The sequence below is a fragment of the Solea senegalensis genome, unplaced genomic scaffold (genome assembly GCF_019176455.1).
Source record: "Solea senegalensis isolate Sse05_10M unplaced genomic scaffold, IFAPA_SoseM_1 scf7180000017243, whole genome shotgun sequence".
Classification (NCBI taxonomy): domain Eukaryota; kingdom Metazoa; phylum Chordata; class Actinopteri; order Pleuronectiformes; family Soleidae; genus Solea; species Solea senegalensis.
Window position 1 is genome coordinate 14,298 of NW_025322301.1, and position 13,747 is coordinate 28,044.

General features: G+C 42.5%; 1 long non-coding RNA gene across 1 annotated transcript; it reads right to left on the bottom strand.

The window, feature by feature from the left end:
- Nucleotides 1-1,800: 1,800 nt before the first annotated feature.
- On the bottom strand, nt 1,801-13,747 carry LOC122764120. Its single transcript, XR_006359530.1, has 3 exons — nt 13,647-13,747; nt 4,797-4,864; nt 1,801-2,523 (listed from the first exon to the last, which is right to left on the bottom strand). It is a non-coding gene; the product is annotated as an uncharacterized LOC122764120 (long non-coding RNA).

The following is a 13,747-nucleotide window of genomic DNA, read 5'->3' on the forward strand; positions in this document are numbered from 1 at the left end:
CATGATGTTCCATCGCGCCGTTGCACCGTTTCCCCCAGTGTCTACAAATTTCTGTCTCTGACCTTTGTCATATTTTCTTTCTGGGTCATTCTGTATCGATTAATAGTCATCTCTACATACTTCTTTTTAAATACACTCAGTTTTGCTGATTTTTTCATCTCCTCATCCAGATTGTTCCACTGTCTGACCCCCGTGACCGATACAGTAAAGGATTTTAATGTAGTTCTTACCCTTCTCTGCCTGAACCTCATGTTCCCTCTTAGATTGTGTCCCTCCCCTCTGTTCAGGAATAATATCTGTAGATTGTGAGAGAGGTTTTTGTTGGCAGCCCTATGAATCATCTGTACTGTGCGGTATTTTATTAAGTCATAGAATTTGAGTATTTTTGATTTGGTAAATAGTTGATTTGTATGTTCTCTGTAACTGGCATAATGTAGGATTCTCAAGGCTCTTTTTTGGAGTATAAACAGGGGATAAGTAGTGGTTTTGTAAGTGTGTCCCCAGACCTCTGCGCAGTATTGCAGGTGTGGAGAGACTAGTGCGCAGTACAACAAGTACAGTGCCTTCTGGTTTAATAGTTTTTGTGCCCTCCAAAGTATGGACACACTCCTGGCCAGCTTACCTTTTAAGTGTTTGGTGTGTGGCTTCCAACTTAACATGTCATCAATAATCACTCCCAGCACTTTGTACTCTTTAACCCTTTCGATGTCCACTCCATTAACTTGTATGTTAATACTAGTCTTACAGCCTTTTTTCCCATACAGCATATATTTAGTTTTCTCTAAATTTAGAGATAGTTTATTTATATTAAACCACACATGTAGCTTGGCCATTTCATTATTGACTGTTTCCACTAATTGGTTTAGGTCTTCCCCCGAACAGAAAATATTAGTATCATCTGCAAATAATTTGCCAAATTCGGCCCCACATTGACGAAAAATTCATTAAATCTTTCTGCTATGATTTCTTCGTTATCTTCCTTAGTGTTTTTGTCCTTGAAGTAGAGAGGATAGCTAGGTTTGGTGTTTTTGCTTTTGATCACATCATTTAGAATGTCCCATAGTTTTTTAGTATAGCTCATGTTTTCTGCCAGCAGATTACTGTAGTATTCTTTTTTGCAGTCATTTAGGATGCTGTTCCTATATTGTTTGTATCTCGTTTCTGAATGTTCTGTCCTTAATCTCATGTACTGTCTGTACAGGGTGTTTTTCTTCTTGCAGGCATTTATCAATGTTTTTGTTAACCATGGTTTCCCCTCCTTTTTCTGATTCGTGTGTCTTTTCATTACAGGACAGTGTCTATTATACAGCGTGTTAAATATTTGCAAAAAGGAATCATAAGCATCATTTACATCTGTTTCTTTGTAGACCTCGTTCCAGTCCTGCCTCATTAGTTCATTTTTCAGTGTAAGCATCCCTTTTTCAGTCCTGACCCTTCTGTATATATATTTCTATTCGGTGTCTGTGTAACAGTGTGCTTCCAGTCATAGATAGCAAAGATTGGCAGGTGGTCGCTTATGTCATTTATCAGTAGTCCTCTTGTTATGCCTGTCCCTATAATATTTGTGAAAATATTATCAATTAGGGTCGCACTGTGTGTCGTGAACCTGCTTGGACGTGTAATGAGGGGTTGTAGGCCCATCGTATACATCATATTAATGAAGTCATCAATCATCGTATTTCGTTTCGGGTTGAGTAAGTCAATGTTCACATCGCCACAGATAAAAACCCTCTTTTGGCTAGTCCCTGAAAACATCCTTCCCACACATTCATTGAAATCCTCTATCCTAGAGTCTGGTGCTCTATAAACACAGCTTAACACTATATTTCTGCCTTTCGTCACACAGATTTCAATTGTCACACATTCCATTACATGTTCAACAGCTTCAGACATATTGTGTACAATCTCATACTCAATGTTATTGTTAATGAACAGGGCCACTCCTCCCCCACCTTTATGTCTTCTGTTAACGTTGACCAATTTGTATCCATCCAGGTAAAAATCTGCGCCTTTATCCTCATTAATCCACGTTTCCGACATTTCCGGAATGTCGTTTCCGACATTTAATGTGTGTCAACTGTCTGGAAGAAACACAAACATATACTGGGTACATGCACTGTGCCAACACTTAACTGAAGTTCAGCAAGCCTAAACACTCAATAGCCCTAGTGTGCTGGTACTTGAAGTATAAGAATGATGACTTTCTTACATGTTGAGCTTAATAAATGATTGATGTTTACCAGATGTCATTTAACATGGTTGATGTGTGAATGGCATAGAACACAAGATCCATGAACACATTCCTTCAATAAACACAAAAGACACGTGTTGCAGCACAGTATTTGATTTGAGCTCAGTGTCAGTCATTTCTGTCGATTGTCTCTTTTCCCCTGCTGTGAGTAGAGCCCAACCAGTTAGGTTCAGCTAACTGAACCAGAAGGAGGAGGAGACTCAGGGGTGGCAGTGTGGTGTTGTTGTGCAAATGTGTTTGCAGGCTCCCATGTGTCATCCCAGGTTTTGCCACTGCAAAGTATCAGAACACAACAAGTTGTTATCAGACAGTGCAAACTTTAAGATCATGTTTAAACAAAGCAAAACAAAACACTCAAATGAATGGATTTCATTCATGATTAAGAGTGTTTTCATTTACAGACATTCAGTTTGTTGAAGTGGCTCAATGTAACTGAAGAGGAAATTGAAAAAGTCCACTTTTTGGGGTCAGGGTCAAAGGTCGGTTATGTGGTCTAATAAGGAGCTATGACATGAACACTTGAAGAAACAGAGTGAGTTTCAACATTTGAGTATTCTGTATTCTTGATGAGATTGAAAGAAAAACACCTTGGCCTGTAACACACAGACACATGACTTTTGTGCAATGTTTTTTTATTATGCTCTGCGTAAAAAAAAAGAAAAACACTAGAAAAGGTTTGAGGCTGTTTCAGAAAGCAGGAAACTCTGAGCCTAACAGCTAAAATACATGGGAAATGGATGGGACGTGTACATATGCAGGATGCAATGGGTTTGTTTGACCTGCTACAGTCAGTGGCCTGTGGTTGCTGCCAGCTTCAATGTGTGCATGTTGAGTTGAGCTAAGTCATAATGAAGTTTGTTCTGAAGGTTTTAGAAGCTTGGCTACTTCACTTGCTACAGTCAGTGGCCTGTGGTTGCTGCCAGCTTCAATGTGTGCATGTTGAGTTGAGCTAAGTCATAATGAAGTTTGTTCTGAAGGTTTTAGAAGCTTGGCTACTTCACTTGCCTTCTGGTACAATGAGGTATTTATCTTCATCATTTGAAACAGATTGTACTTGTTTTCTACACTGTTTGATGTCGGAGGGCTGCATAGCTGCACGTCGAGAAGAAAAAGACATGAGCTGTGGAAACATTCAGTAGGGTCGTGGCTCCAAAAGCCATGTAACACTTTCAATTAGATACTGTATAATCGGGCATGCTGCAGCAGCCATGTCACACCACATGCACCCCATGTATTTTCTCTCTCTCAAGTTGTCGGATTCAGGACTGAAACTCTGAGTTGGTTGAACCTGACGGAATTCATGTTCATGGTTGTTACGTCCCCGTTACAGCCCACGTGACAATGGTAAACAAAAAAAGCCTTCAGAAATGGATCTCTGATACTACCATTCTAATGCATGTATATGCAGATTGAGAAGATTTCTCTGTAAATAAAACAGTTACATTGGTCAAAAGTATCAATAACTTCACAATAAAGTTTGATTCTGTGTTCCATTAGTTAATCATGGAACATACTTACATTTCCTTGAATCAAGATTTGCTATTCACAGTCTATTTAAGAGAGTCATTGTTTCTTCTTCACTCAGAAATATTAACATATAGGCTTATCACAAATATGATTTGGATTGTATTTTTTCTTCATTGTATAAATTCTATTCTGGCGAACAGTGGGAACATTTACATCCTGAGTGAAAGAAACAAATAGTTAGTAACGCTTCACACCCATTTAGAATTTTAAAACTGAGATCTTACATTATATACACAATAAACATTGTAGTGGAACTTATAAAAAAAAGCACATGCATTATGCTGAGTTGAGAAATATAATCAAGAGATGGAATCAATGTTTTTATGGACTGAATCAATCAGGAAACAGCTTATGTGATACACAGAGAAACCAATGGTTTGTTGAAGAAAACCTGCCGGCCATCAGGTTCTGTTCACAGAGTCATGTAGTTTAAGGTAACTCTCCTTCTGGAAATGGAAATGGAGTTCCCTAAAATTCCCACTGCTATTCCTAAGTCTTCTCCTCTTCCTCATCTTTCTTACTGCTTCTTCCTGCCCTGTTATCCTTCATGTATTCTAATATCGCTGCTGACACTGCTCTCATCCTCACTGCAAAATGCTGCTGGAATAGGTTCCTACAACCTATCTACCCCAGGCACTACACCTCTTTTCCCCACAATTGTGAGGATAGCTCTCAGCTACCATGGGCTCACCAAGTTCAAACAGGAGGTGCAGCAAATACATGACACATGTGCTACTTTTGTTATGGTCCTACAAACATGCTGCAACACTTTCTTGGACTCTTCATGAAACAGTAGTGGAGATAGAACAATTGTGTATGAAGTCTTAGCACATAGAGCAAGGCAACCAGCACACTTTCACTTCTTCTTTCCCCTACACACACACAGATAAGGAACAATCATTTGAGCTGTTCATACAACCACTGGATAGTTGTATCTTTGAAAGGCAAGAATGACTCACTGAGACAAACAAGAAACCAAATGAAGAATATAGAAAATGAACATGCTATAAAATCTTACCTCATGTATCCTTCTCCCAGAAATTGAGCCAAACTGGAATATTTTCTGTCTACTACATTTTCGACAACCTAATATGAGGAAAAGAGAAGAAAAGTTTATGAAGCCATGAATGCAATGCTTTGTAGCTTCATCAAATATCAAAGTACTGACTTTTTAGTCAAGAAGTGGATTTATGTTAGGTGATCTGTATTCTGTTTTGTCCTTTGTTTTCGCCACACTGCAAGATGAACCGCACTGGGTTTTCATAGGACTGAAGTCACATTGTCAAAACTCTTCATAAACTTAATGTTTACTGTTTTCATAACTGTTAAAACATATTCAAAACACTTAGAGTTCTTGAATTTCTGCACTAACCATGTTGAAATATATATATGTAGAAAATATCTTAGTATAAATGAATCCAAGATAAAATGAAATAATCATTCCAAACAGCTGCCAAATCCAGGAGAGAGGAAGGACTAGAAGCGTCACATTCCTGTACAGTATAAATCATTATACTACACGTGTTGCTTTGTTGTGTAATTATTATAGTTGCAGCCCTGGAATTTCATCAACTTGTTTTTGCTTTCAAAAGTACTGTAAATGACTTGACACAGAGATATAGACAAAGGAAATGGAAGCAAATGAAATAATATTCTTAACGTGTAACAAATAGTTAGTTGATCCTACGTGTCAAAAACTGAGATCATACATTATATACACAATAAACATTGTAGTGTACTTGTACATGCATTATGCTGGGCTTTTGCTGGACAATGAATGCGCTTCCATGCCAATTCTTTGATGGACTGAATCAATGAGGAAACGGCTTATGTGATACACAGAGAAATGAAAACATTTGTTTTCCTTTGCTTGGTGCGTACCTTTACTCAATTTCTGCTAGTTGTTACAATGTGTTACGTGTGACAGTGTGTGTTTTCTGGCTGAGAATTGTTGCCAGTGTTTTGGTCCAACAAGCTGATTTTGACGCATGAAATGTTTTGCTGCTTTGAGAGGTGAGATTAACTGTTTGGACAAGATGCATTTTGGTAATGCGACTGCATGTGGCTTCACTACTGATCACTGCAAGTTAGCAAAGACAAGTCAGAAATCAACATTAATCATGTCTCTGGTTAATGTTAATGTAAACTGTGGCCGCTTCAGAGTGCCAACCAACACTCAGGTCATTAAATATAGAAGAATAGAATATTGTGTACTGGATCCTGATTCAATGACCCGAATGAAGCCTGGCTTTTCCAACCAATAATTGCCCAAAGTCAAATGAGTCTGGGAGCCAATTTATTAATGCATGTGTAACCCAGGTTACTAGGCCCTTATTAGAAGTCCACTTACCAGTTAATTGGTCAGATCAATAAATTAAGAAATTCATATTATTTTATGTGACGGACAAATAGAGTTTGATTTAAAATAATCTTACACCAAATGAATAAATATGATTTATGATTTAAATCCAAAATATGTCAATAAATATATTTAAAAAAAATATATATATATACATAATGTTTGTTTATATCTGCTTAAAAGGAATATTTTGTTCATTTCAAGTGTGTCGAATGTGCCTTTCTCAAAGTGTACAATATACGGGTGACATGAGGAGTTCACGACGGAGTTCACGTGTTGTACACGCTGTCAACGTGCAACATGTGTAGTGGTGCTGTTATTGTTTTATGTGAGAGAGTCAGATATTCAAGCGTCTGAGTTTCATCCTCAGTGCAGAGAGCGAAGCCTTTTGCCGTGGGTTGATTAGCAAATAGAAAATAATACTTATCTTTGTTTTTGTTGTTGGTCCTTGATGTTCTTCGTCAAAAAAAATGTTAAAACAAATGTGTGTGTGTTACCTGGACTTCTTCATGGAGGGTCCAGGTTCCTCCTTCAGCCAGTCTCTTCTCTTTGTCGCCGATTCCCTCCCGACCCCCACTCCCCACACAAAACATTATATTACCGGGCCAACACAATTTGTCATTAAACACAACATATAGACACACACGCTATAACCAGCCAATACATACCAATACATGGTCAATCACATATTTACAATCATCAACACAAATAAGTTAGTTAAAAATATGTGAGCAATGGAGGACATGCCAGATGCCTCTACTTGCACCCATACACAATGATCCACATTTGTGCATAATAAATAAATAAATAAATACACATACACAATAAATAGTTCATATAAAAACATGTCGCAGTATGTATTGGCTGGTTTTACACATTCAGAACACAGTACACTGGCTGGTGATAACTGTAGTATGTCTGCAGTACACCAGCCTGGAGGCATGTTTGTGGCTGTGAGATGTAGATGTGGTCGAGCAGTGTCTGCTTTTCCGTCGTTGCCGTTGTTATTAGTTGGGTAAAGCCTCTGGACTGAAACACCTCTCTGATGGATTTCTTGCCTCCTGAAAGTAGGTCCTCGTTAAAGTCCCCACAAACAATGACAGGCTGGTGATTCATCATGTCCAAACTGTCCAAGAGGCTTTGCAAGTTTGGCAGGAACTTGGCCAGACTGTAATTTGGAGGCTTGTACACAGTCGCGATTAACGCTTTGACTGGTCCCTCAACTTTGACGACAACAAATTCCAGATCTGTGACGTTTTGGATGTATCGACGGGCCTCAGCCCGAAGATTATTCCGACAGTACACTGCGACCCCACCTCCATCCTTTGTAGCCATGTCTGTGTAGTGTGTGTACGACGTGTGTCTGTTACGCATGAACACGTTGTACCCGTCCAAGTGTAACGTCTGGGGCACAACGGATCCGGACAAATGTGTTTCTGTCACACACAAAACATCAGCGAGCCTGAGTTCATGATGGGCTCTGATGTCGTCCATGTGACAGGTCAGTCCTTCTGTGTTGTGGTGGATGACCGTGAAAATGGTTTGCTCTGCCAATGGGACGCGGTGCACGAGTGGCATTACACCGTGGAATGAAGCTCTGCTCATACCCTCGAGTGCAGACGTGATGTGAAGATTGTGAAAGAAATTCTGGAGTCATCAGTGTTCAGTGAATCATCTCTTTACTTCATGCATAAAGGAGAGACCCTGTCACCAAGAAGGTCTGAATGTTCTCTCTCGTTTCTCAAGAAGGCTCTACCATTTATACAGAAACATCAAAGTAAAACAAAAGCAGACACAAGAAATAACGTTTATGACCCCATTAGATGTTACCTAATGTTTACGACGACTAACAGATACCATTATGTGGAACCCTTACGTTGACCCTTCCTTATCATACACTTTCCCCAGCCTCCATTCACAGCTTGACTGTTCGTAGATAGTTATCTTAACCACTACAGGAAACAGAGGAAAGACTGGTTATTTCCCACAGGATCTGCATAGATTTTACTTTCCTCAAAGTCGGTGACGTTCAGTCCTTGAAGCGATGTGGTCCGACTCTGGGCCACATAGGCCATTCCGGGCTCAAACACGCGCTTCAGACTTACCACCGCCGACTGTAGGGTCATGCCTTGCACTTTGTGGGCTGTGCATGCAAAGGCTAGCTTCATTGGGAACTGTCGTCGCACCATTCTTTTGTGACTAATTTTTTCCTCCCATTTTTCAATGTAGGCCAGATTGTCAGATGGCCCCAGGATCTTTTTCCGGAATCTCTGACCCGCCGAAGGATTATCCAGTTGGAGTCCAAGCAGCGTCACGGTCGTCTTTCCGTGCGATCCGGGTCTGGTCACAATGTGTGCGATCGTTCCAAACGTCCCATTGACAAGTCCATCTTCGACGTCGAGATTTCTCGTGACCATGACGCGCACTCCCGCAGCAGCTTGCAAGATGTCAGGCAGGTCTCTGCTGCGCATAGGCCTGCATGCATCCAGTCCGGGGATTTTTTTTGTAGTTATCTGCCGGAATGTTAACGATGTCTCGGTGGAAGGCAGCGACTGTGGCGGCATTGTGGGCGTCCACCTCTTTGTTCGTCGCAAAAATGTGCAGCGCTTGAGGTGGACAATCACTGACGTCAGTGGCGACTGTGGCGAGCAAGGTTCCGTCTTCACTGGCGAGTGGCTCCGTCTTTGGCTTCACCCTAATCCTGTTGAGCAGTTGTGCGAACGCGAGGATGTCTTTCTGGCGCATGATCTCTGTGAGATTGACCATCTGGAAGTAATCTTTCCAGAGATCCAACACAGTCTCCTCATACACGCACAGTGGTTTGGCTTTACCGGGGGGTGGCAACTGGTAAAAGTCTCCCACTGCCAGAATAGACATCCCTCCAAATGGTTTCCTGTTGCCTTTGATCTGCTGGAGTCTCCAGTGGACGTAGGCAAACAGCTCCTTTGAAACCATCGAGATTTCGTCGATGACGAGAATCTCTGCGTTCGCCAGCGTTGCTCTCACCTCGTCCAGTGCATTCCCAAGGCCCTGGTATGGCGGCTTCAGGTTCCTTGGCAGCTTCAGGATGGCGTGCAAGGTTTTACCCAAGATGTTGAACGCCGCCGTGCCAGTGAATGCTGTGAGCAACACAGTGGGCTGGGACATGTCGGCGAGGTTGCGGATTTTGGGCAGCTGGCGCAGGATTTTGGTGGCTTCCTGGTGTATTGACTTGATGAGGTGGGATTTGCCACAGCCAGCTCCGCCAGAGACGAGGTAGAAAAACTGCAGCGGGTCTTACCTCGTATTTCTCTGGCACACCAGACATCCACACTTCCTCTGCCTCTGGTGACATGTTCTTCAACCGGCTCATCGGGTGACTCATTTTCAGAGCATTGTCATCAGTCTGGACAAAGACAATATTCCGGGTGCATTTCTTTAAAGGCAAGCAGCATGTCCGTGCCACGGCCTCTTGAGAGCTGACCTCTCGGTGTTTGGAGTAGGCCTGCATGATCAGCTTCATCTCGTCGCGCTCGTTGACGTTCCTCTTCTTCACGTCACTGACGACTGACTTGAGGTGCTCGGTCATCTCATGCTCAGGTTTGGACAGGTAGGACATCATGTATGCCATGCAGCTGTAGTCGTCAATGACATACTGGATGTCCATGTTGGCGTTCCATGCCCTGAGCAACACTGGATTGTATGCGTTGATTCAACAATCATTGTGGCGGCGTTTGATGTAAAGCACACTTCCGATTGTCAGATCAAACACAGCATCCAAGTATTGCTAATGAGTGAGATTGCATTTCTCATGCAGCTCCGTCAAGGTGCGAATGAAGCATTGGGATCACACAGCAGGTTCCTCAGTGGCTTCAGTTTGTCCCGGGCCTCTCTCGGGTTTTTTCACAAGTGCGGCCTTCTTTTTGACAGCACTTTTGGCTTCGTTTCCACGCCTGCTCTGCTCCTCATGGTCATCCTTTCCACCGTCATTGTCATCGTCTTTGTCGTCCTCTTCGTCGGGGTTGGGGGTGTCGTATGTCAGAATGGTTTTGTCCATGGGCAATTTAGGGAACCCGAATCTGCACTCCACATTGCCCTTCTTGCACGACTTGGAGTGGTTTCTGCTGTGCACTTGCACCTCAGAAACAATTTTGTGCAGCTCGGGGTCCGTGTCTGGGTCGGGCTTCTCACACGATATGTACCGGTCGACGAATCGGTACACATCCTCGTCCATGCATTCTCCCAACACTGGTGCGTCTTTGATCCAAACCAGCATGTGAATGTGTGGGCTTCCTCGGGCTTGAAACTCCACACGATAGAAGTAATCCTTCACTTAACCGATGGGTTGAGCAGGAGACATGGTCAGGCTCGTCATGAGCGCATCCACTCTCTTCTCAAACATCTGCATGACAGTGACAGGATTACTCCGGAGAATGTCACACTTGGCGTTCCAGTCCAGCTCAGAAAAATGCACACCTTCACCCTGTTGAGCTTTGATCCCCTCTATGACTTCAGGCCATCTCATTTCGGCAGCTGAAAACGTGAGGAAGAATGTTGGCTTGCCCAACTGTCTGGCCATAGCGTGGAGGTCCTTCAGCGTTTTGTTCCAATAAGCTGGAGTTCCTCTCAGGGGCTGCATGAAGCGCGTCACGTCCTGATTTTGGATCAATTTTTCCACCTCATTTTTGTCCTGCAGCATGCGGTTGGAAATCCTGCGACCATCTTTTGACTTGGTCTTGCCTTTGCGCATTTGGATGGACATGCTGCTGTTAGCCAAATGAGTTTCCGTGACAAACTGGGCAAAGAAAAGGTAAGACTGGTCGCCTGCGAATCTGAAGTCGGCAGAAAAGAGTCTTACGTTAAAATAAATACTTGGTGACAATTTGATCGCTCTAATTTCGTCCAATGTGTTTTGTCCTGTTTGGAACTGCACAGGAAATGCCATGGATTCTAATTTGGGTATGGTAAAAATGCCTACGGGTCTGTTGCCTTGGGCGGGGGCAATACTAAATATCCCACTACCGTAGGAGAGTATTTCCTGTGCCATGTCAGGGGGCTGCATGCAAGTGTCCAGGGCCAACCCAGGTCTGAGCTGCTCCTGTTCACCTGCCGCCGAAGTGGGTGCAACGTCTTCCTTTTCTCCCTCTGAAGCGTTGCTCTGCTGGGGCTGTGCAGCAGCTTCAGAATGACTCACCTGTACTTGGTCCTCTTCTTCACGGTCATCGTGGAGACTTTCAAAGGTTGCACTCTCGTCGATATTGATCTCATGATATTCAGAGTGTGTCTCCTTCAGTGTTGCTAGTCCAGCTAGCACATTCTTCATGTTGACCGTGTAGAAGTGTTGATGACCTTTGTACCTGATGTGTCTCTTCAGCTTGACCTGCAGCAGCTGGGCTTCAGGGTTGGGTCTTGGGAGACAGTTGACGGTTGTTTCCACCTCTGACGGCACACACACGACAGCACCGCGTACTGCTCTTTGCTGACCTTTGGGCAAGGCAACAATCTTCGCAAAAGGCAGGATTTTTGCAATCAACTGCCTTTCAAGCACATTCAGATCAGCTAGCTCGGGGGGGATGGGTGCTAACTCCAGCTTGTTGGCCACGGCCATGGATGGCATCTGTCTTCTCGTCAGGTGTCCGTCACAAGTCGGGCAGATCCACTCCTGCAGTCTCTCCTCTGGAACGGTGCAAGGCGCTGAGCATTCGCCGCCACACACGTGAACATACTTACCCGTCAAGCAAGCAGATGCCACAGGTGTTTTTCACATACAGTGCAACATTGGATCTGTTGCACTGCTTGACTTGATTGGGAAAGAGGAGTCGATGGCAGACTGTGCAGACACGTGTGGGTCCCTGGTGAATGGTTTCACGGAATGCAAATATCGCCGCTTCCATCACAGGGTCGACAACAGGCTTTGGCGTTTTCTGCTGGCGGTGTCTGAAGAGCTTGTATTTTGCGTTTATTTTCATTGCACGCTGCAACCTGTAATTTGAAAGGTTGCATTCGAAGCCAACTTGTTTCTTCTGTGTTGGGCACAGCTCCGTTTATGGTGCAGTCTGAAGTCTGGGTCACTGTGATATCTCGTGTGAACAGTTGTCATCTTTTTGAGCCTGTATTTCTGGTCACGTGCATACCTTCTTGTGTTGTATGCTTTCTTGCTCTCGCTGACATCCGGATTAGTTTTGTATCTCTGGGCCATGTGTTTTTTGTGTCTACTCTGAAAATCAGGATCTCTGTATCTCAGAGCTATGTATTTTTTTAGTCTGCTCTGAAAATCAGGATCTGTTTTGTATCTTCTTGCCATTCTTTCTTTCTTTTTGTCTTGAACATGAGGATTGGCATAATACCTCTTGTATGACAACAGTCTCTGTTTGTGGTAGTGACGGTCTTCCACATACTTGGTTTTCATAGCTTGCTTTTTTTTTACTCGAAATTCTGGGCAGGTGGCATATTTGCGATTAGCGGACTGTGTGTTTTGTGACGGAAACGGAAGACAACGTAAGTTGTGTTATTAGCATCCGTGGCACTAGATCATGCCATTAGCCACGTATATTTGGCTAAATGTTATTGTGAGCTTACACATTACTGAACTCCCGTGTCCCTGTCTCTTCTAAAGCAAAACTTGGACAGATGAGAGCCGTGTATTCTGCCTTGTGTCCGGAGTGTGTGTGTGTGTGTGTGATGCTTGAGCCTCTGGTGAGTCAACTTATTTGAATGTTAGTCTGATGAAGTTGAAATGTGCATCTGCTAATATTAATATGGATTAATGAGGCATTCATTTCATGTATGTTGTGTTTAAAAAGATATAAAAATGTTTTATATTACAGTGTTTTACTTACATTACCCCCACTCTGTGTGTTTTCTCTGAGAGTGAGCGGCGATAAAAGAAAATGTTTTATGTTAATATAGAGAAATGTGTTCAGTTCATTTAGAGAAGTTAAAAATAATTATTAGGAAACAATGTTACAATGTACATATATGAATCGTGTTTATATGCATTTATTTACATTTAAAAGTATATTTTATTTATATGAATATTACAGTAATCCTCTCTGGGTCTTTTTCCTTTGTATGGATTCCTGGGTTGAGAGCTGCATGAAAACTTCTTCTTCTTCTGCTGGGATTCCTCCCATTTTGTAAAGGTAGACGGGAACCTCAGTAGTCGTGGCGAGCTACCCAAAACAGAGACTGTGATTTGTTCTGTGGCTGGATTTATTGCCAACTGTTGTTAACATCTCATGTGTCGCTGACAATTTAAATTACTTTGGTCTATTTTTTTATTTTTTTTGTTTTGTTCTTTAAATCAACACAATATAATACCTTTAAAACGCACCTGTTGGTTGTGTGAATTCTTTATTCTGTCACTCAATGCATATTGCTAATACTCCTTTCTCCCATAGCGATCTAGACTTCTGGTTCCTGGCCCATGAGGTAATTAGTGCACCGATAGAATAAACATATCTGTATCTCCCAGTCTTTATCATCAACAGTTATAGCTGAGGTGGGTTACACATGCAAAACAAAACTTACCCTTTTTCTTCTTAAGCCCCTCCTTTTTTAACTGGGAGTCATTTCCTCTCTTCCTCTTCTTCATTGCTGCAACAGTGGTAGAGGTAGAACAAGAAGAAGAA